Here is a 23,678-nt window from a genome sequence, read left to right on the forward strand (position 1 = left end):
TTTTGTATTTGGAAATTGGACTAATTCATTGACAAAGTGTCAAGTGAAGGACTATGAGATCGAGTACACAAAGTTGTGTGTTGATCAAGTTCACCATAAGAGTAACAAAGATATTCGTCATGATTTACTAAAGGCTTAGTAAATATGATTACACTTACAAGATTAAGTGTAATTTTGAATTGATTAAAGAGTTTAGATCAATAGCAAAACGAATAAGAAAAATCAAGAAAGATAAGAGTTTCTCCATTCTAAGAAGAAGGGAGAGTAGCTTTTATGCTTTATGATAGGTCTTAATGATTAAGAACCATATCTCTATTCATCCTCTAAGTGAATCTTGGTACAATTGTATGTCCAAGAAGAGGAATCAAAGATTGAAGAAATGGTCAAATCAAGAAGACAATCATACTTCGTTCCAAAACAAGTCCTAAAGTCAAGATTGTGACATTGAGTGAATAGTATTAAGAAGGTTTATAACATTCATCAATTGTGGAAAGTTGTGATGTCTTGAATAAGACAAAGACCAACTAAGACCAATTTATGAAGTGTTTTGATAAAAACTACACTAACTCTTGAATATTTGTCGAGAAATGTTTATTGACAAAAGAATATTATATGTCAAGGAGTCAGTGGGAGTCTTATTGGTCTGAAAAAGTTTCAAGAACAAATCAAATAAACCTTATCAATCATCACTAGCACACGAGTTGAGGTTTACAACCTATCGTGTTGACATTATCTTGTTTCTGTGCTGTTTCCAATTGAGTTAATTATGCATGTGAGTTCTATGAGTTCTCATTTTGAACGCATAAAAGGCAAGGCACCTTGATCAATGAAAGGTACATTGATAGGAAAAGGTGAGCTGCTTAACTACTTGGAGAACGTGGTGGGCAGCTGTGCTACCATAAGGCAAGAAATCAAGATTAAGAAAGTTCGATCCATATGAGTTTGAATTTGTCGTAAACTTTGGTTTTTAACAAATTCACATGGATAGGAACACATACACTGTTTAAATCTAAGTGTCATAAGATTTTCTCCTTCATGAAAATGATTGAGAGAAAATGCTTTCACTAAGAAAGATTTTAAAAGATAGTGATTGTAAAATTGCATTCTCGAATTCGATCATGGTTACGGCATCCCTTTCCATAATTTGAATTGTGAGGTTTGGCAATTAGTCTTAATTGTTAAGACACACATATGAACTATCGAAGGCAAAGGTGTATAAGTTCAAGAAGCCTTGATAAAAGATTATCAAAGCACTAAGTATTAGAAACATGAACTTAAGAAATTCAATAAGTATTGTTTTTCTGAAAGTTAAGATGTTTATGAATACATGTCGAAGCTAGTGGGAGCATAAGTGTTATGTTTTATAATAATCATCATGATAGTGGGAGCATAAATGTTATGATTGTATGATTATTAAGGCAAGTATTGCATAGTTGGAAATATTAATTATAGAAAACAAGAGTCATACTTTGCAAAGTTGTAAGAGTTGAAAGGTTGTTTTGCTATAATTAAGGGAGAGAATATTATGCTTCATTTCAAATCTAAAGGATTAGGTTGTGAAATGTTGATAAACTTAGTCAAGGGTACATAGTGTGTTCTTAAAATTTCGATTATGATTACGGCATTCCTCTTCACAATTTGAATTTTGAGAACATAGCAAATAAAACATTATGCGTCGTGTCCCATACGCTTCGGGTATAGGATCGATTGCAAATGCTTTAATGTTTGACCATTCTAAAATTTTCCAAATGTCTAGCGCATTTAGAGGGAAAAGGGACTAGAATTGGTTCTGACTAAAATAATTAAACAACTATCAAAGGACGATTCGAAGTTCGACGAGAATTGGTCGCTTGTGAGTAGTTGGAATTATAGTATTGGAAATTATGGAAATGTTTCCATATTGGATGGACAATATCGAAATCATTACGAATAGATAAGATTCTATTAAGAAATTAGTTGTCATATGGAAAATATGGAAGCGTGTCCATATTGGGAAGTAAATATTGAAAATCTATGACTAGATTAGAAACCTTCATGCAAAAGGATGTTCAAAGGAATGTACTTTGAGTGAGAGACATCATATCTAAGGAATTGTCTTGTAACAATCTCCGATAGAGGAATTTGTAATATCATTGACAATAGTCTTTGAGACTTTGGTGCAGTGACATTACAAAAGGATCGTTGCATAAAGTGTTAGAATCTAGTATATTCTATAAGTAACAAGAATTTGATATTCTTACACTTAAGAAAATGGATTTGGAGTTGTGAAATGAGAATGATTGGAAATGTGTTCAATTTGTCTATTTCACAAAAGTAAGAACCATAGGTAAACATTGTGTGCATGCTAGGAGCATGGGACAAGTGTAATGATTCAAGTAAAAAGTTGATTACCCGAAACGACAAATAATGAGTAATCGATATGGTGATAAATAAAACGTGTTTTGTTTATACTCAAAGGTTTGAGGCCATATGGGATTAGTATTATTCTTGTGTTTCACTTTGCATGTTTTGACTTCCAGAATAATTGAGTTTATTAAGAATAATCGAATTATTCAAACGGGCCACAGTCGTTCATATGTTGGAAGTAGATATGAATGAAGACTGTCGTGAATTGGTGTGTGGATTGTCTAGAAGAGTATTAGACATAAGCAAATGTTTGCTGCAACGTTCATGAGTGCTTATGAATATGATTTGAGCATTGGATTAAACCCACGCTCACTTGGATCACTCCATGAATTGTATTACGAGTGATTAGTGAGACGATAACATCTTATATTCTTGAAACCGAGATGTGTGAGTTGTATCTTGCGAATCGGTTGCACATTGATAATATGTAAACGCACCAGTAACTTGGTGTGATAAAACATATTGTTGTGTGTAATTCAGTGAGTGAGTGCAAGCGAGCATTGTATCAAAGTTTATCTGTTCCTTTTATCCAAAGTAGGATAAAAGCGATATCTTTGGGCCCCTCGATGGTTTAGTGATGACATACGTAAATGCTCGGCCGGGCTAGGGCTAATTTGATTTGTTCAATTAGTCTGTCGCCATAAATCGGAAATCGAGATATAGTACAAAGAGAATGATTTGAAATCATATCTCATACGATATCTAGAATGGAGGAATATATGATCCCTTATCTAAGGACACGCGTATCTGATATGATCAAAGTTGACAGCGGCTTTGGAAAGCTACGATTGCAGATCAGGATCTGAAGTCATACGCAGAATAGTTGTTAGACTTATCCAAGTGGTAGACTGTTGGATTAGTGTCTAAGTCCATAACTATTTTGGTATGTACTTGACCCGATGGTGCATGGTCCTTTTGGGTTGCCTTCACCAAAGCAACTTGATTGGAGAAATGAATAAAGAGAGAGAGGATAATATGATTTATTAATATGTTATAAGAATAATATATTAAAGGAGAAATCATATTTGTTTAATTAATATTGGTCAATAATTAATTAAGAATTAGTTTTGTGATCAAATGTAATTAATTAAACTAGAGGGGCTGATTTGTAATTATGTAATAGTTACAAAATAAGGTAAGGATTATCTTATTTATATGGTGGACGAATTTAAGGTTGGAAAGCCTTAGAATTCGAGTATGATAAGGATTCAAGGATTATCTTATTGGTTGCTTAATGGATAATCAACTAGATAAGGATAATGACTGAAACCCTATCTCTACACCTATATAAACATCCCTAGGGTCATGAATTCGTAAATCCCTTTCCAAGAGGTCCTAGATATGAATTCTAACCTCTCACCTCTCTCTTTATACCTTCTCCATTTGCTTATGGTGTTTGTGAGCCATTAGAGGAGTGACACTTGTGACTCTAAGCCTTCCAAAGTCAATACAAGGAGATTTGGGATTGTTATTGCTACATAACAATCAAGGTAACACTATAAACTTATTCTCATGTTAATATGATTATATGTATGCTAGAATTAGGGTTTATAGTGGTTGGATTCAAAGCATGTACAATAGAGAAACCTAGATCCAAGCATTAGGGTTTGTATGAGCACATAGGATGTCTTATGACCAAAACCCATCATTTTAATCATTCATCACCATTTTGATTTTCTTTGTGTTCTTTACTTTCCTGTTGAATTTAATCAATCTTTAAGGATTTACATCCCAACAAAGAGAAGATTTGTGACTCTACCCAGTCTTCACGACATGGAGGCAATACTGCCACGTTATGCGCATTGAAGGAATATTATGATTTTTCTGTCGTTGAGTTGTATTGGCCACCTCTCCCTTACGCATCTCGTGCCAATGAAAATTTGGTGAAACAAGAAAACTCAAAGTTCCTTGAGCATTATGTTCTTGAAAATGTAGAAGAATAAGAGTGATAGGAATGGGAGGAACCTTTACCCAAAGAGCAATTGGAAAAGGAAGTGAATTATTCAAAACCTACAATATCAACACCGATGATTTTTTAGGTGTTTACATTTACAAGAACTCCAGAACAAGTCACAAAGAAAGTTGAAGAAAAAGAAGAAGAGAATGATGAGCCTCATTTTGAAAAGAAAAACACAGAGAAAGACAAGGAAAAAGCTAAAAATACAGGAATGAAGAAAGAATGCAAGCGAAAACATAATGAAGATATCAACTCGAAAATGATAGAAATATTCAAAAGGGCATTCAACAGAAGGGTTTCCAAAAAACTAAAAAGGTTCAAGATGATGGAGAATAGGGAGGTTACACTTCCACCTGACGCAACATAGAAGGGAAAGAGTTTGGCTCATGACTCCTCAAAAAGAAGCGCTTATCGGGACACAACCCGATGTTTTAAGAGTATGCATTTTCTTTCTTTTTGATTTTTTTTAGTTTTTTTTCTCTTATAGTTTTAATTTATTTTAACAATATTATGATGTGTTTCGTTAGTCTTTGATCTTATTTTGTAGTGTTGAACGAAAGTGAAGTGGTGAAGGAGCTTAATTGGAAAAAGTCGTGAGATTTTTGATGATTACAATTGAAGACCATATTTTTAAATAAGTGTGGGGTAACTACCTGATGAAAAGAGGAGTTTGAAGAATTTTACAAAAAGAAAAGGTTAAGATTGGTCCTCAGCCGTTAAGAAGTGAATATGCATTATTTTGGCTCTAAATGACCTTCTGAGAAGTCACCATGACGTGGCTATCATCTCTAAATTGTGGCATTTGTTATTTTCACGATTGAATTCCATCAGACGTATACCCATGAAGTGACATTACTAGACCATGTCATGGCTTTTTTATTTTTCACAAGCATAATGACTTCTTACCCGATACCACGACGTGGCGTTGTATTATAGTAACTACTGTTGTACTAACTACCTTAAACCGGTTATTTATCAAGGTATAATGTGATTTGATTGTACCATACTATCGACTAAAAACAAGACGATGAATGACGTCAGAAGAAATGACATTTGGAACCCGTATACCTACAGGTCCCACTGTAGCAAGCAGCAAAGTGTAGGATAGTCAATCCAGTATAGATCTATACGCAAATTCACGCTCTCCCTCCAGGAGACTCTGGATACAAATCGAGCCATAGCAGTGATGACATGTCCTGAAACCGTGGTTCACATTTATGTTTTAGTATACTTGTATATGTATTGTAAGTACTAGAGTATTGTATGTTCTCTCGTATAGTGTAGTGTATGTAATGTTTCTCGTTATAGTATCCTCTAACTGTTTCTCATCATAGTATGTTTGTATAGTTTCTCGTAATAGTAAGTTCTCTTAGTTTCTCATCATAATATAGTTGTATAGTTTCTCATAATTGTATGTATTGACTCACGAATGAACTGACTCTTTGTATGCTTCTTGTACTAGAGGTAATGATGTAGTATCTTCCTAAACTATACCTGTTATAGTTTACTAGTAGAATTGTTTGTATGACTGAATGTATTGAACTAAGATAAAAGACTTTTATATCTACACATATATACATAATATATAACTGTCTCACCCCAAAACCAAGAACGGCGGAAATGTTCTGGGGTGGAGGACGTCATGTAAAGTATCACAACAATGCAAAGTCGTAAACAAGCAGCAACATCATCCATTGCATTAATAGTATAACTTTAAATACAAGTGTGTTCTTTCATAAAATAAAACAACATAATGAATAATCAAAATATAAGACAAGTCTTGACTGCTCCTTCTTCTCAAAACCTGGTCATCGTACCTATCTATTGGTGACTTGAGAATACCAGTTATTTGGAAAGCGAGTATCAGCATAAAGTTGGTGAATTCATAAGTATTTTAGTGTCATTTATTTGTAAAAACTTGTAATGAAAGACTTGTAATTGTTTTGAGGAAAAGTTTGTATAAATATGAAAACCCTAGAAAATCCCATATTTCATACTAGTATAAAAAGTAGTCTTCTACCAAGACCCGACTGTTTTGAAAGTATGTATCATTGTAAAAATGATGGTTTTTCCCATGTATAACTATTATTATAAAAATATAGTCTACCTCATCGTTTATGTGAAAGTGTCACAAAATAAAGGTAATAAGGAAAATAATATATTTATATCAAAATATAATCTACCTCATCGTTTATGTGAATGAGTCACAAAGTAAAGGTAGTAAGGAAAATTGTATAATCCTTAAGAATGTATCCATTTGTATAGGATAAACACGACATGGTAACTCGTCGAACAGTACAACCGAGAACATCTGAAGATGAACACACCTTCTGTTGCGAGCAGCCAAGTGTAGGATGGTCAGTCCATGAGCATGTAGAAGTATAACTTCCTATAGTATGTAGTAGTATCTATTCATATAGTATGTACTAGTGTCTCTTTGTATAGTATGTATTAGTGTCTATTTGTATATTATGTATTAGTGTTTCTTCGTATAGTATGTATTAGTGTCTCTTCGTATAGTATGTACTAGTGTCTCTTCGTATAGTATGTATTAGTGTCTCTTTGTATAGTATGTATTAGAGTAGTGTATGTACTGACTCATGTATGAACTGACTCTTAGTGTGATTCCTTGTACTAGGAATAGTAAATAGTATCTCCTAACTACACCTATTATAGTTACTAGTAATGTACGTGTATAACCGAAAGTATGCCTTTGCTACCCAAAGGTACTGAATTGACTAATAGAACTTTTATGTCTATATATGTATAAATAATATATAACTAATATTTAGATGACATTCGGACGAATATCTGATGCCCTAAGGTTACATCCAAACAAGGAAAGGATTTAAAGCGAGCTAGAAGTCCTAAGTCCTTTAAACATTACTTATATAACTTTACATATATAGGCATGCATTTAACAATATAAAATTATAAAAGAAGTTTTGTAAAACCTTTGAAAAGTTAATAAATAAGAATTGATGAATTGATGTCAGTTTATAAAGTGATTTAAAAGCAGTTTGTCTGATAAGAACGGTTTAGAGTGTAAGTAATCGTTTGTTTGAAACACGGCTTGAAGTACATGAATACCTTTGTTTGAAACATAGTTATAATAGAGTTTGAAACGAAAGATATAGTATGTAAGACAGTTTGATAAAGAGTTTAATATGTAAAAACGTTTTGAGAAATCATTTTGAAGTAGTATACTGAGTAAAACAGCTAAAAGTGTAGTAAATCCATTTGTATGCTAGTTATTAATCACATGTGATTGATATAATAGCTAGTATGATTCAACTTGCATTCCCCCCCCCCCCCATAAAAGCATTTAAAAACACTTAAAAGGTTAATTAAGGGGTATGAACTCACTTGATAAGTGGTGAATCGAGCAGCATTTTGTTTCCAAGAAGGATCGTTCTTGACGTAACCGTGAGTCTTGGGTGAAGAAACGAGCTTCACGCGGGAAGTACTTCAACTGGAAAGAAGTTAGTTTCTTGGGAGATTCAAAGCGTTGGGACTCGTGTCGTGTGTGAGAGGTGTTACCGGGGCTTTGGGGTGGTTTAGAAGGGTTTAATAGCGTGTAGAAGTAGGAGAATGGATGGAAATGAGCAGCCAAACTCGGAAGGCTTCGATTTCTATTTATAGGCAAGATTTTGACTCTCACGTTGTGAGTTTTCATATCTCACGTCGTGAGTTTGGTCCCTCTTCGCTCATAGCATGCGTCACTCATCAACTTGCTCTAGAAGGGTCATTCAAACTGTTCACGTCGTGAGTTTTAAGGCTCACGTCGTGAGTCTTATACATATAATTGAATTCTGCATTCTAGGTCTGAAAAGTGGTGATTTGACTCCTCACGTCGTGAGAAATGATGCTCACGTCGTGAGTTCAGTTAAATTAGGGTTTCTGACACGCGTCCTGCTCTCACACAACTGTATCTTCGGAAGGCCATAATTTTTGCATACGAGCTCCGTTTTCGATGTTTTCTATATCCGCGCGATGGTGGAGACATAATCTACCACTTTCATTAAGATAATTAAGGATAAAAAGTAGTCTATCTTAAACTCACTTTTTACACTAAACTACGCTTTGTCGATTTTGTCGTGGATCTTTGATTGGTCATAACTTCTTCATTATAACTCGGATTTTTGTGTTCTTTATATTTTTGGAAACCTAGTTACGATCTCTATCACTTTATTTATCCCAATTAAGGTTATTCAATAATTTATTTTTGACCTAAATTTTGTTGGTGTTACAATAACTAAGGATCAAACGACACTCAGACAAACAACAGGGCACGCTAAGTCCACAACCAAACAAGGAACATGAAATAAAGTGAGTTATCAGTCCTAAGTCATTCAAACCTTACTTATATAGCTATATATGCATCGAACATTGTTTTGACAATGTAAGTTTAGAAAGCTGTAAAAGAAAAGGTTTGGCATAAAGTAACATGCTAGATAAAGAGTTTAATATGTAAAAGAGTTTGATAAACCTTTTAAAGTATTTGAAATCCATAAGTTTAATAACGGTTTGAAAGTAATAGAAAATCTAACTGTTTGATCTAGTTATTAATCACATATGATTGATATAATAACTAGAATGTTTCAACTTGTATCCCCCCATAAAAGCATTTAAAATCATTTAAAAGGTTGATTAAGGGGTATGAACTCACCTGTAGTGAGTAACTCGGATGAAAGATCGATATAGAATTGTTGGGTGTCAATTGGAGACTTGAGCACAACCGAATCCTATTAACCATATAATGACACATATATGTATACATATAGTGCTTATAACAACTAATTATCGAATTTGAACCACCTTAGGGACTAGTAAACACTTATATTGAAGTGTTACAACCATATATGATTGTATACATGGGGTGTATGGCTTTACAAGGGAGTTTATGGTCAAAATACACAATATTTGTGTGTGTGCTACCAGGGTGTGCGGACAGGATATGTGTGCAGCCACATACTCTCCATGAAGTGTGCCAAAATGTTGTTTAATGCTTTAGAACACAACTATGAAGGTTTCTTACTTCATGCTCTAGGCTTATATGGAGTTTATTGCCATTTTTGGACCCAAAAAGGGTGTGTACGACCACCATGAAGGTGTGTGGCCGCACATCCTTTATGAAGATGATAAAATCGTGTTTTTCAAGTATATCATCAAGTGTTATTAGCATATAACAAGGTATAACAAGTATATACACGTTATAGAGGCTCGAAAAGGGTTATTAAGGTCCAAAACTTAGTGTGTGTTTTTGGTGTTCTTGAAGATCTAACACCAAAAAGGTGTTTTCATGGATCAAATCAAAGGGGAAGGCTAGTTAAGATCATGTAATAGCAAATCAAGGGATGTATCACTTACTTGTTTGAAGATTGGAGTGAAAAGTTGGATGATACATGAGAGGATTTCGAGTTCTAGCCTTGAAGAATTGGAAAAGTGTTCAAAAATGACTAAGTGTGGTATATATAGGTGGGAGTGTGTGGCTGGGATGGATGTGCGGCCGCACACACCTGTGTGGGGCCGTACACTCAAGTATGCGGCCGCACACTCCATATTTTGGAGTGTTTGGCCCGAATTTTCTTGATATGCATCGAGTTATCCCATTTCTAGGCTCCTACCTTGATTGTACTAGGTTTAGAACATTCAAATGGACCCTAAACAGTGCTAAAAGATAGCAAAACAAGTCTAACTTTGATGGATTTGAATAAACGTTCAAGATAGAAGTTTCGGGTTGTCACAGCTTAGGTGCGAGATTGTCAATGTTGTAGAGATCTATACACAACGGTCTCGCTCTCCCTCAAGGAGACTCTGGTTATATGCAGGACTTAAGGTATACGCTAGGTAGGTACAGTGAATGAGCGTCTCACAAGAACATCAATAGATTAACGGAAGCTATGACACCTTTTTCTTGTAGATTGAAATAATTATACCTTTAAATAATTATATGGTTCTTTTGAAATGAAAGTGTGGTTTGTGAATTCCAACTATATCAATTATAGTTTATCTTGTATGTTTGTTGAGACTATTTATATACTCTATCATATAAATATAAAGTTGTTATCTTGTCTAGTGTCAAAATATGAATCCAATATAATATTTTTGGGTTGAAACCCACCAAATTAGAAAATGACTATAATGTAACCATTTTTACTAGAAGGGCTATATTTTAGTATAAGTTTCCAAAATCTTGTAGTTTTCCAAATCGTACTTTTCCTTATGATGTTTGTAGCATATAACGAGTTATTGTTTTTTGTTATTTTTGCAAATGAAAACTAATATCTCACAAATATTGTGTAAAAGTAATGATAGTCTTACTTTATGCAAATAATATCTGATTTGTTTAACATAAAGATGAAAACATGTAATTATTTGTGTGGCAAACAAAGTTTTACTTGTTTCCCCCCCCCCCCCTCCCTAAAACATGAAAAGGATTTAAAATGTGGGGGTATGAACACACCTTGAGTGGTTTTGTTGGTACATTTGAAGAGGTGTTGAGAAGTTTTCAAGCCTAACCACTTGAATGGAGTTGATGAATCTTCCTTGAGATAATTTCTATCCAAAAAAATCTAAGAAAATGCTTGGAGGAAAATCCTTGTAGACTTAGGCTTGAGTTTTTATTGAAGTTCCTTGAGAGAAATTGAAGTTCTCTGATAGTTGAAATAAAAATGGGGGAATTTCTAAATGGTGATTTTGGTTCAAATAGAGTATGGAAATGAGTGATGGGATATTTTTATTGATAACTGTTGGTTTATTTGCTTGGAGTACTTTTGGGTATAAACTTATCTTGGAAAAGATTAAACTATCAAATCCTTAAGTCAAACCTTACCTTCTCATTCTCTTAACAGAAATCTCTTTAGGTAGGAGTCAAAGGAAGTGTTTTCAGCCACGTATCACTTTGTTCTTTAGTGGTTTCGGTCCAAAGCCTTCATTGGAGGTGTTTTCGATTTGAGTTTCACCCACTAAGGCATGATTTCGGTTCTAGCCCCCTCATACATGGTGTTTTTGATGCTAGTGGGATTCTAGGGTGATGTTTTCGGCCTACGGTATTCTATGTAGGAGATTCCGACCTTGTGTGGTCCTAAAAAGCTAAAATCTCAAGGGGTGGGGTACTTTGGCCAAAAGTTATAAAACAATGTTTTAGTTCCATGATTTTATGTTCCAGTTAGTTTACTCGCTAAACTCGTGTGTGTGTGTATATATATATATATATATATATATATATATATATATATATATATATTAAATCATATCATGAAGCCTTCTTGGTTTTCCAATGATTGTTATTGCAATCAAAGTTACATATACCTACGTTGTGGGTACACTTATACACGGGACCCCCTAGACATTGTTTGACCCAAAATTTTCTAGTTGTCACAAATTCTCATTCTCTAATTAACTTCCAACACGCATAACTTCTTCGCCTCATCTCCGTTCTCTACAACCTTTATATGCTCACTATAAGTCCCCAATCTGCTTGTGTATCAATCAGATCCATTTGATGGAGCGGAATCTCAATCAAACGGATGATGTCAGATCATATAGAAGAGAATAAGAAGAAGATGATGATGAATCTTGTATGTATTGATATGAATGAAGATCCGGATACAAGATTCACACACACTAACACACACTTTCTTTTCTCTCTCTCTCTAGAACACCTTCAAATACACACATATAAGCTCCTTGTTCTTACACTCCTCTAACGTTCATCAATCCCTCCTTAACCACCTAACACCTATATATATATATATATATATATATATATATATATATATATATATATATATACTTGAGGGATATGGGCCTAATGGGTTTACGACCGTAAACACAACCCAAAACACTTATATGGCCGTAAACATAGAGTTGTTTACAGTCCTAGACATAAAATTAAATTTTCCTCGAAAATCAAAGTATAAACCATATTTTTAACCCAACAATCTCCCCCTTGGTTTATAGCTTTCTTTTCTTAATTGACCCAACAATCTCCCCCTAAAAAGTAGCTGGCTTTTCTTGTTAATCTTCATTGGGTGATTGGCTTCAACATTTATCTTCGATGACTTCAGAGCTTCAAGATGAACTTGATGAATCTTCAATGAATGACTTCATCTTGAGCACTTGAGCTTTTCTTTAAGATTTGAATCTGAACGCACATTGGGTGAGGAGGCTTGATGTACTGATTCTTGAAAGATGGCGCTTTCAGCTTGAGAATCTATAGAGAGAACAATGGAGAGAAATATTCTCCTAGATCACTTCAGCAGGTTCAAGATAGCAGCAGACTGATTGATGAGGCTTCAATGCAATCTGTCACATAATCTTCAATTTCAGCTTCACCTTGCTTCTGGGGTTGAAAGATTGAATGTCGAAAGAATAATCTTCATTTCTTTCTCCTTCGAATGAGAATTCTTTGATGATCACGGATGAAGCCTTGGATTAGAAATCTTCGATACAAACTCCATGAGTTTCATCTTCACCTGAATTCACATTTCAAGACAAAATAAAACTAAAAGAAAACTTAGTACACAAATTAAAACATAAACAAAAATATGTTTGGATTTTTGATTTTTCTGAACAAGAAATAAAACAGAAATAATAATATTTTTGGATTTTGGATTTTTTATTTTTGTTTGATTTTTTACTTTTTTTAATTCTCCCCCTAAATTTGTGCATGGGTGAGAATGAAATAAAAATGCGCAAATTTAAACTAACCTATCTAAAAAAACAACTAGAAAAATAACAATTAAGAAAATGAAATGAGAAAAATACTTAAAATAAGTAAAAAACAGAAAAACTTAATCGTTAAAACGAATAATTTTCAAAAATCCCACAAGCACATTGAATTGAGTTTTGTTAAAAGGCTTGGTGAATAGATCTGCCACATTATTAGCAATGGGAACCTGTTCCAGCCGGATGAGTGAACGCTCATAACAATCTCTGATGAAATGAATTTTAATATCAATGTGCTTGGTTTTGGAATGTTGGACATGATTTTTAGCAATTTGAATCGCGGCCTCATTATCACAGTAAATAGGGGTTTCTAAATAATTCAAACCGTATTCCAACAACTGATGTTGGATCCAAATAACTTGGGAGCAACAAGCAGATGTAGCAACATATTCCGCTTCCGCCGTTGAGGTTGAGATAGTGTGTTGTTTCTTGCACCCCCACGACACTATCCTATCACCAAGATATTGAAACCCTCCTAAAGTAGATTTCCTGTCAAGCTCACAGTGTCCATAATTACTGTCAGCAAAAGCATATAAATCAAATTCAGAATTTTTCGGATACCAAAGACCCAATTTTGGACTGCCTTTGATATATCGAAAAATTCTTTTGACAACAATAAGATGTGAAAGTTTAGGATTAGCCTGATAACGTGCGCATTGACAAACTGCAAACATGATGTCTAGACGGCTTGCAGTAAGATACGTCAACGATCCGATCATCGATCTGTAGTGTGTTTGATCTATAGATTCGCCATTTATATCTTGAGCCAGAAGAGGTCTTTCAGCCATCGGCGTCGATGCAGGCTTAGCATCTTGAAACCCTAACTTCTCAAGAATATCCTCCACATACTTGGCTTGATGTAGCAGGATTCTGGTTGAATTTTGTTTAACCTGAAGCCCTAGAAACATGGTCATTTCTTCCAACGAACTCATTTCAAACCGCTTTTTCATAACACCTTCAAACTCCTTGCATAACTGCGGACTGGTCAACCCGAAAAAAATGTCGTCAACGTAGATTTGAACCAAAATATGATCATTACCAACATGCTTGATAAACAAAGTTTGATCGATGGTGCCACGAGAGTATCCATGCTTTGCTTTGTAAGTGTCGCATACCACGCTCGAGGAGCTTGATGTAACCCATACAATGCCTTCTCCAACTTGTAGACATGATTAGGAAACTTTGAGTCAATGAAACCAATGGGCTGATTAACGTAGATTTCTTCCTTCACCTTGCCATACAAGAAGGCTATCTTGACGTCCATTTGGTAAATAGTGAAGTTCATGTAAGAGGCATATGCAAGGAAGATACGAATAGCTTCCAAGCGAGCTACTAGAGCATAAACATCAGTATAATCAAGACTCTCGACTTGTCAAAATCCGCGAACCACCAATCTAGCTTTGTTTCGCACTATAATCTCTGAATCATCTTAGACCCAGCGTGTGTCAATAGACTTTTTGCGCTTTGGCAACTCAACTAATTTTCAAACCCCAAGTTTTTCAAACCGATTTAACTCTTCATGCATAACATCTACCCAGATGGGTTCATTCAGAGCCATTTCAACATTCTTGGGCTCTATCTGAGAGATAAAGCAAGAGTAAAGACATGTAATGACATCTCCACTCTGACTTCTGGTTTTAACGCCATCGCCCAGCTGACCAATGATGTTCTCGATCGGATGATTGCATTGAATTCTTAAGGGTATCTCCTGGCTGATATCATTAAGCGAGATGGGAAGATTGTGAATATTGACACATCCTTCATTTGCTAATTGTTCCACACCAGATAACTCTGCTACAAACTCATTAGAAATGCCTTCAGGAAATAGTAGTTCCATAAAGGTTGAAGTGACAGCAGAAGAATCTCTAGACATGAACTCTCTTTCTACAGGAGTAAGTGGTGTAGTCTCAGCATCAGGAGTATCATTTTGAGCTAAAGATTTTGGACTATCAGGTGGTACAGATGACTCCCCCTCAGGCGAAGCAGAGGACTCCCCCTCAGATGGTGAAGAGGATACCATTGGGGGTCTGTAGACAACTTCTTCGTCTTCGTCTTCTGAAACATTCTTCGAACCAGAGAAAGATCCAGATGAGCTATCCGAAGACACATTTATTGACTTGAAAAGTGATGTGTAATCAAACAACCAATCCGGACCCAGTCGAGCATCCATTTCATTCTCCTCCAACCAGCGCACGTCATAAGATTCCACAACCTACTTCATCTTCTTATTGTAGACCCAGATGCGGTGCGTGCGGCATACCCTATGAAGTAACAATCATCGGCTTTGGCTTTAAACTTTGGGTTGGTCTCTAGGTGAAGAAGGGTGCAAGGGCAACCAAATAAACATAAATGACTGACTGAAGGCTTCTAACCATATAGAATCTCATACAGAGTCTTCATCTGAGCTTTGTTGATCAACACATGATTCTGAACGTAGCAAGCAGTGTTAATCGCCTCAGCCCAAAAGAAAACTGGTAACTTGGAGTCACACAACATTGTCCTTGCAGTGTCTTTTAAAGTTCTATTTCTCCTTTCAGCAACACTATTTTGTTGAGGGGTGTGAGCGGAGCTATATTGACCCATAATTCCCTTTTCTGCGCAAAAATGATCTAGAACAGAATTCTTGAACTCTGTTCCATTGTCGGTACGAAGCGCGTTCACCCGATTATTGGTTTGGTTCTTAATCAACATAATGAATTTCTTAATTAGACCAGCAACCCCATCTTTGTTGGATAGAAAGAAAACCCACGTAAAATGAGAGAAGTCACCAATCACAACCGGGCAGTATGAATTTCTGTTAATGCTGAGAACGTTGACTGGTCCAAATAGATCCATATGCAGCAATTGAAGTACCTGACTGATTGAGTTGACCTGTTTCGGCAGGTGTGGTTTTCTATCATGTTTTCCTTGTGCACATGACAAACACTTTTCAAAAGTTATAAATTCTTTGATAGGCAAACCACGGACCATCTCATTCTTTGCAAGACGATTTAATTTTTTGGTGTTAGCATGACCAAGTCTTCGGTGCCACAACATTGCAGTTTGATCTGTGACCTTTGAAAAGAGGCATGTAACATGATCAACTATGGATAGTTTGAATAATATGATATACCATAACATAATTATTCTGGAAGTCAAAACATGAAAAATGAAATAATAGTAAATGATTAGCACAAGATAGTACCATACTAGTAAATAAAAACACCTTTTATTTAAGCATCAAATGTCAATTACATTTCAACTATTACAAGTTCCGAAAGCTATCTAATCATTAAAACTAATATCATCGTTCAGCCCCATGCGCCTCGCATTCTGTAAATGCTTAATCCTAATCACTCCCTTTGTGATCAGTTCTGACGGGTTCTCATCTGATGATACCCTCTTTTCCATGATGAGTCCTTCTTCTACTCGATGTATAATGAAGTGGTATTTTCTGTCGATGTTCCTAGATCTGTCGTGATCCCTTGGTTCCTTGACTAAGGAAACTGCACTCTCGTTGTCATAGAAAATCTCCAGAGGCTCCTCTATAGTTTATACAACTCCAAGGTCTCCAATGAAGTTCTTCAACCATATTGTCTCCTTCGCCCCCTCGCTTGCTGATATGTACTTCGATTCGCAAGTTGAATCAGCTATTATCTCCTGCTTGGAACTTTTCCAAGTTATTGCTCCTCCATTCATGGTAAAGACCCAGCCTGATTGAGAGCAGAAGTTATCCCTGTCAGTCTAAAAGCTAGCGATACTATACCCCACCACTCTCAAGTCTTCACTCCCACCGACGTTAAGGATCCAGTCCTTAGTCCTCCACGAGTACTTGAGAATGTTCTTTACCACAGTCTAATGAGCCTTGCCAGGATTCCCCTGATATCTGCTGACCATGCTCAAAGCAAAGGCCACATCAGAGCGAGTACAAGTCATAGCATACATGATCGAGCCAACAGTGGAAGCTTATGGTATTTGACTAATCTCAGCTATCTCGGCCTCTGATCTTTACTTAGTTTGGCATTGCTTAACATCGGTAATTCACCTTTCTTGGAATCCTGCATGCTAAATCTTTTCAACACCTTATCCAAGTAGGTACTTTGACTAACTCCAATTAGTATTTTACTCCTGTCTCTCAATATCCTTATCCTAAGAATAAAGGCAGCTTCTCTGAGGTCCTTCATAGCGAAACACTTCCTAAGTTAGGACTTAACCTCCTACAAGGTTGGGAAGTAATTTCCTATGAGTAGTATGTCATCTACATACAATACCAGAAAGCTAACTATCCTCCCACTAGCCTTCACATATACACAAGACTCACTCTTGCTTCTCGAAAAGCTAAACTATTTGACTTTCTCATCTAAAAAAAGATTCCATCTACTAAATGCTTGTTTTAATCCATAAATGAATTTCTCAAGCTTACATGCTCTATTAGGGTACTTTGCATCAACAAAACCCTCTGGCCGAATCATGTAAACATCCTATGCCAACTTTCCATTAAGGAAAGCGGTTTTGATATCCATTTGCCATATTTCATAATCATGAAATGCAGCTATGGCAAGCATAACCCTAATAGACTTAATCTTCGTTACTGGTGAGAAGGTCTCATTATAGTCAACTCCCGGAGTTTGAGTAAAGCCCTTCACAACCAGTCGCACCTTATAAGTGTGTATATTCCCATCCATGTTGGTCTTCTTCTTAAAGATCCAGTTGCACTCGACTGTCTTACGACCCGATACATTGTCAACCAAGTTCCAAAATTGATTGTCATACATGGATTGAATCTCGCTGTCCATTGCCTTTTTCCATTTACCAGACTCAAGGCCTGCCATGGCTTCCTTGTAGCTGTTAGGTTCATCCAAATTTATCAGTGTGCTATCACTGATAAATGTGTCACCCTTAGATATTATATAGAAACCATATAACACAGGTGGAACACTAACTCTACTAGAATGCCTAAGAGGTACAAACTCGTTAATCGAATCAACAGGTGTTTCCTCCTCAAGTTGATCACTAGTGTTTGAGGTTCCTTCAACGCTTGACTATTGAAGTTCATCAATGTCAATTTTCCTCCCACTGTCTCCTTGGCCTATGAACGCTCTCTTTCTCTTTCTCTCTTTCTTTCTTTCTCTCTCTCTCTCTCTCTTTCTTTCTCTCTTTCTCTCTCTCTCTCTCTCTCTCTCTTTCCCTCTCTCTCTCAAGACTCCTCTCCTCGCAGCGAAGACAACATTGTCACTCGATCTATAGAAGAGATAACCAAAGGATTTTTATGGGTAACCGATGAAAATACGCCGCTCACTCCAAGGTTCGAGCTCGCCGTGAATCTCGCGCCTCATGAAAGCCTCGCAACCCCAAACCTTGATGTGCTCTAATGTGGGAGCTTTCCCTGTCCACATCTCATGAGGTGTTTTGGCAACATTCTTGGTAAGGACTAGATTAAGGATATGGGCGACAGTCTCTAAGGTATACCCCCAGAATGAGATTGGTAACGAAGCTTGACTCATCATGGAATGAACCATGTCCAGCAAGGTTTGGTTGCACCTCTCAGCCACACCATTAAGTTGTGGTGTCCTAGGTGGTGTCAACTGTGAAACTCTTTGAATTTCTCAAAGGTTTCTAACTTATGCTTGATTAAGTAGACATAACCATATCTATTGTAATCATCAGTAAAAGTCACGTAGAAGCGGTTAGCATCCCTTGTGGCGGTTCTAAAGGGCACACACATCAGTGTGTATGAGATCTAACAAACCCTCACCCCTCTTACAATTACCAGTGAAGGGTGATTTTGTCATCTTTCCAAGTAAGCAAGATTCGCAAGTGTCACCCGACCTTAAGTCGAATGACTCCAAAACTCCAGCCTTCTGGAGTTGGCCTGTGCGATTCTTGCTGACATGTTTAAGACGACAGTGCCACAAGCATGATTTTTCTAATTCTTTGGAAGAATCAAAATGCAACACATGATTTCCTAAGTTATCTACAACATTCACAATTTCATATACACCATTACAAGGTAATGCCTTCAAATAAAAAACATCATTATAATAAGAATTTATTACACCAATTTCATTATCAAACGAAAATGTGAAACCTTGTTTGTACAAACCATGAAAGGAAATAATATTTCTCACCATATCAGACGAGTAGAAACAATTATTCAAATCGATTCCTAACCCACTACTAAGCAACAAAGAATAAACTCCAATCTTGGTGATAGGTGAAACCTTCCTATTCCCCATGATCAAGTTGATCTTCTCGTGCTCCACATCCTTACTTCTTTTTAGGCCCTGCACATCAGCACACATGTGAAATCCACAACATGTGTCAAGAACCCAAGAGTTAGAATGTGATGAGCTCTTAGACGGAATAGTATAAATACATGCATGGGTAGGTTTTACCTTTCCATCCTTGACTACCTACAAGTATTTGGGGCAGCTTCGCTTCCAATGCCCTTTTTCGTGACAGTAGAAACACTCTGCTTCTTTAGGAATGGAAGAGGGAGTAGCAGAACCAGCCTTGGTCCCACTTGAAGAGGATCCATCAAGAGACTTTCCTTTGCGGCCCCTTGAGGGATCCTTCCTCTTCTTCCCTTTCCCTTGTCCTATTGTCAGAACAAGGGCACTTGCGGTAGGAGTAGAAACAACATTTTTACCATTGAGACCACTTTCAGAAGTCCTCAAAAGCCCTTGAAGCTTGTTAAGTGTGACTTCCTACTTGTTCATATGATAAATCATGCGGCACTGATCATAAGATGGAGGTAAGGAGTGTAGAATGATATCTATTGCCAACTCCTCTAGAAAGCTCACATTTAACTTTATCAGATCGTCCACAAACCTTTTCCTTTTCTGCAAGTGGCCCATGATAAGTTCACCATCATTCATTCTTGTTGTTATCATAGAAGAGATTATTTCGTACCTCTCTTCACGAGCACTCTGATGGTATCTTCCCATTAGGTCCTAGTGCATCTCAAAAGTGTAAAAGTCCTCATAGGGCTTTTGGACTTCAACCGACATTATCGCAAGGATGATACAAGCTACCTTGTTGGCATCCTTCTCATGTGCCCTACATTCAGCAATCCCCTCGGGAGTATCAGAAGACTCATCAAATTCCTTTAGCTCCTTATCAAGGACATATTCCTTGTCCTCATAGCGAATAACCATCCTGATGTTCCTAATCCAATCATTGAAGTTGGAACCATCAAAGATGACTCTCCCACAAAGGTTCAAGAGAGAGAGAATGAGCCAGTAGGGTTTGAGCCAGAAGCAGTGTTGGAAGACATCTGAAAAGAAATAAACACAAGTTTAGATTAAGGGTTGGATCCAACACAATATTTTACAAATGGGAAGAGGGATGTCGTAATCTAACTTGCAAAATGAAATAGATATTAGGTTTTAATTGGATTGAAACTCCTAGATCCTTTGAAATTCATTGAGCAATTCAATGGCATGTTTAAATCTTGATTATGCCCTTCAGGTTTGTGACTGGGATACCCAGGATTACAAAAAAGGTGTGAATAACCATGCAAAATGTGTCTGGTACTCTCGACTTTATCACCCAATCAATGTGTAGGTTAACCACACACGCTCCATTGATCTTATGATAAACATCGAGCGACCCTTTGCCACCCTTACTAGTCCAAGTTAATGTACCGGTTAACCACACATACTCCATTAACGACTTGGTAAGGTGCTAAGTTCAATTTTCATGGATTAGCATCAATATCACATTTTCCTAAAGTAACTAAGATTGGGAATTTAATAAAACATTTAGTTACTTTATTATCATTATAATTAATGAGAATTATAGTCCTATGCTACTCGTTCCGCTAACGACCCTCCACCAGTCAAGGAAGAGGTGGTGAGAGTGGACACCCATTAAACTGCCATTTTATAGGCAATAACCTTATACCCCCTTATAGACCGAATTTGTGAATGAGGCATACTAACTGTAAGATTGACTTGATCTTATATATATATATATATATATATATATATATATATATATATATATATATATATATAAACTTATAATACTATAAAGTACAAGGATTGAATTTTACATTTTTAAAATTCTATGGATTAGAATTAAAGTTTTCTAAAGTGACTTTACAAATTTGAAAACTTGAGGGCAAGTTTTGAAACTATTCAAAACCTTTCATTTCTCTAACTTATGAGTTTTAATGACTTTTAAGGAAAAGACTTTTGGAATTCCATAACTTGAGGACAAGTTATGAAGTCCATTAAAAGGCATTTAGATCAACAGTTAAACTAACAAGCAAATGTCAAAAAATATGATCTACCAAAACTCATAAGCATGAAAATTCAAATCAACAATTTTCAAGAAACATATAAACTAATATAAAACTTGAAATTTTGACAATTAGCATGATCATTACCACATCAAAAACAGGTTTATAAGTTCAATAACAGTTTAGCATAATGATTTTAATCCAATTCCAGCCTTAAAAGTTGAAAATCTGCACTCTGGAGCACCAGCTCGTCGAGTGCAGGAGTTGACTCGTCGAGTTGGATGAATTTGTGCTTGGACTCGGCAAGTCCCCCAGTGGACTCAGCGAGTCCACTGTCCAGAAAGCCGAAAATTCGATTTTTTCAAGTTATAAACACAAGTTGCATCAAGTATAATTGAAAAAAAGCCTAGGCTCCGATACCACTGAAGGGTTTTGAGCATTCTAACACTCCTAAGGTGTGTATGCAACCCTAGAAACCTTGGATATATGGTTTCTCTATTATGCATGCAATCTTTCATTTTTCCAAGGTTTCATCCTAACTAGCATACCATGAAGTATATGTAATACACAAATCTAGTAAAATGGCATACTTTTCATGTAGCTTTATTCCTTGGACCTTTAAGTGCCTAGCACCCAAAATGTGATTCCTCAAATGCTTCACACAACACCACCAACAATTGGAAGGACTTGAGAAAAGATCACTTGTACTGAAAATCAGCTAGAGCTCTCTAGAACACTTGGGTGCCCATTTTGTAGCCTAGGGGCTTCTTATATGGTGTGGTGGAATTAGTGTTACACCATGTAAGCCTTAATAGCCATGACTTTCCACATTCCTCATGCTCCATGGGTGTAACCTCCATGGATCATCCAGAGGTCACCTGATGTGCACGAAAGTATGCACTTGTAGGAAGTGTACCTAGTCAGATTACAGTATAGCTTAGGTAAGTCGGGTGTCGATCACATGGAACGGTGTTATTCATTAATCTATTCACTACTAAATTAATCTAACTATTAATAAGCTAAAAGGGGTTTTTATTTAATTTTGCAAGTTTCGATGAACTTAATTCTTTAACAGAAACACAATCAATAATTAAAAACACTCCTATCTAGTTTGAATCCACTTCGTCCTTATGGCTAGCTAATAATTATGGATTATTAAGTTGGTTGTTATTATATTAGTAATTTAGGTCTAAATTTACCAATAGTTAATTAATTCATGTATAACTATGTATAGGCACACACAATTAAACACAGAACCAATTATGTTATGAATATGCTATGTAAGATTTATCATGCAAACACAATTATGGTCATCATTTATGTTCTCTAGCACAACAAAGTTAATTACTTCAATTACTAACTAAGATTATGGTTGATCCTAGCTTTAGTAATTCAATGTTCACTAAATTACTATGTTATCATGTTCATACAGTTAATGGTCACTATGCTACACATAACATGAATTAAGGCAACTTAAGTAATAACATAAGCATGATACGTAACAATAAATCAAACGCAAGCAATTCAGCAACTAAATAAATCCATATAAAATTATGCTATTCATAAGTTAGAAGCTTCATCTAGCTAGATAAGAGTAGCTAGATTCAGCTGCTCATAGTAGCAACTAACACATAAACACAATTTAAATAAGAAAACATTTTCATAAGTATTAACAAGTAAACAAATTATGGACTTTTACTCTCTTGGTGTTGAAAACCCTTTTCCAGAACCTTTCTTCTGTTGTAATTCGCCTCCTGGAACCTCTTCCTTCAACCAAAAGTCTTTTTCATCGTAATGGAGAAGGATATATATATATATATATATATATATATATATATATATATATATATATATATATATATATTCTGGAAAATCATTGCTCACGTCGTGAGAATTAAAAATTCACGTCGTGAACTCAAAGTTATCGTGATCGCCAAGGATTCCTCTCCCGGATGCTTATCTTCTAACTTTTCACACTCACATCATGAACCATCAACTGTTCACGTCGTGAGTACGTATTTTCTAGGTGTTTTTCTTGTCTTTCAAACCTTCAACCTCCAAAGTTCCATCCTTTAACGCTTTTAGTCCCTTTCTTCAAAATGCCTTCTTTTTTTGCTGAAAAATATAATTTAACCTTATAAGTATCATTATTCTATGCAAATGACCAAAATATATATATAAAAATGTACTTAAATATTGCCTAAAAATATGTATACATATGACAATATCAAAATACCCCAAACTTAGGCTTTGCTTATCCTCAAGCAAATCTACTTATTTAAACTCAAACTTTCATCACTAGTATTTCATAGAACAATCCAATTCCAGCTCAGCCATTATGCCAAGGCCTCAACGCAT

The sequence above is a fragment of the Lactuca saligna genome, chromosome 3, assembly GCF_052625555.1.
Source record: "Lactuca saligna cultivar CGN05327 chromosome 3, ASM5262555v1, whole genome shotgun sequence".
NCBI classification, from domain to species: Eukaryota; Viridiplantae; Streptophyta; class Magnoliopsida; order Asterales; family Asteraceae; genus Lactuca; species Lactuca saligna.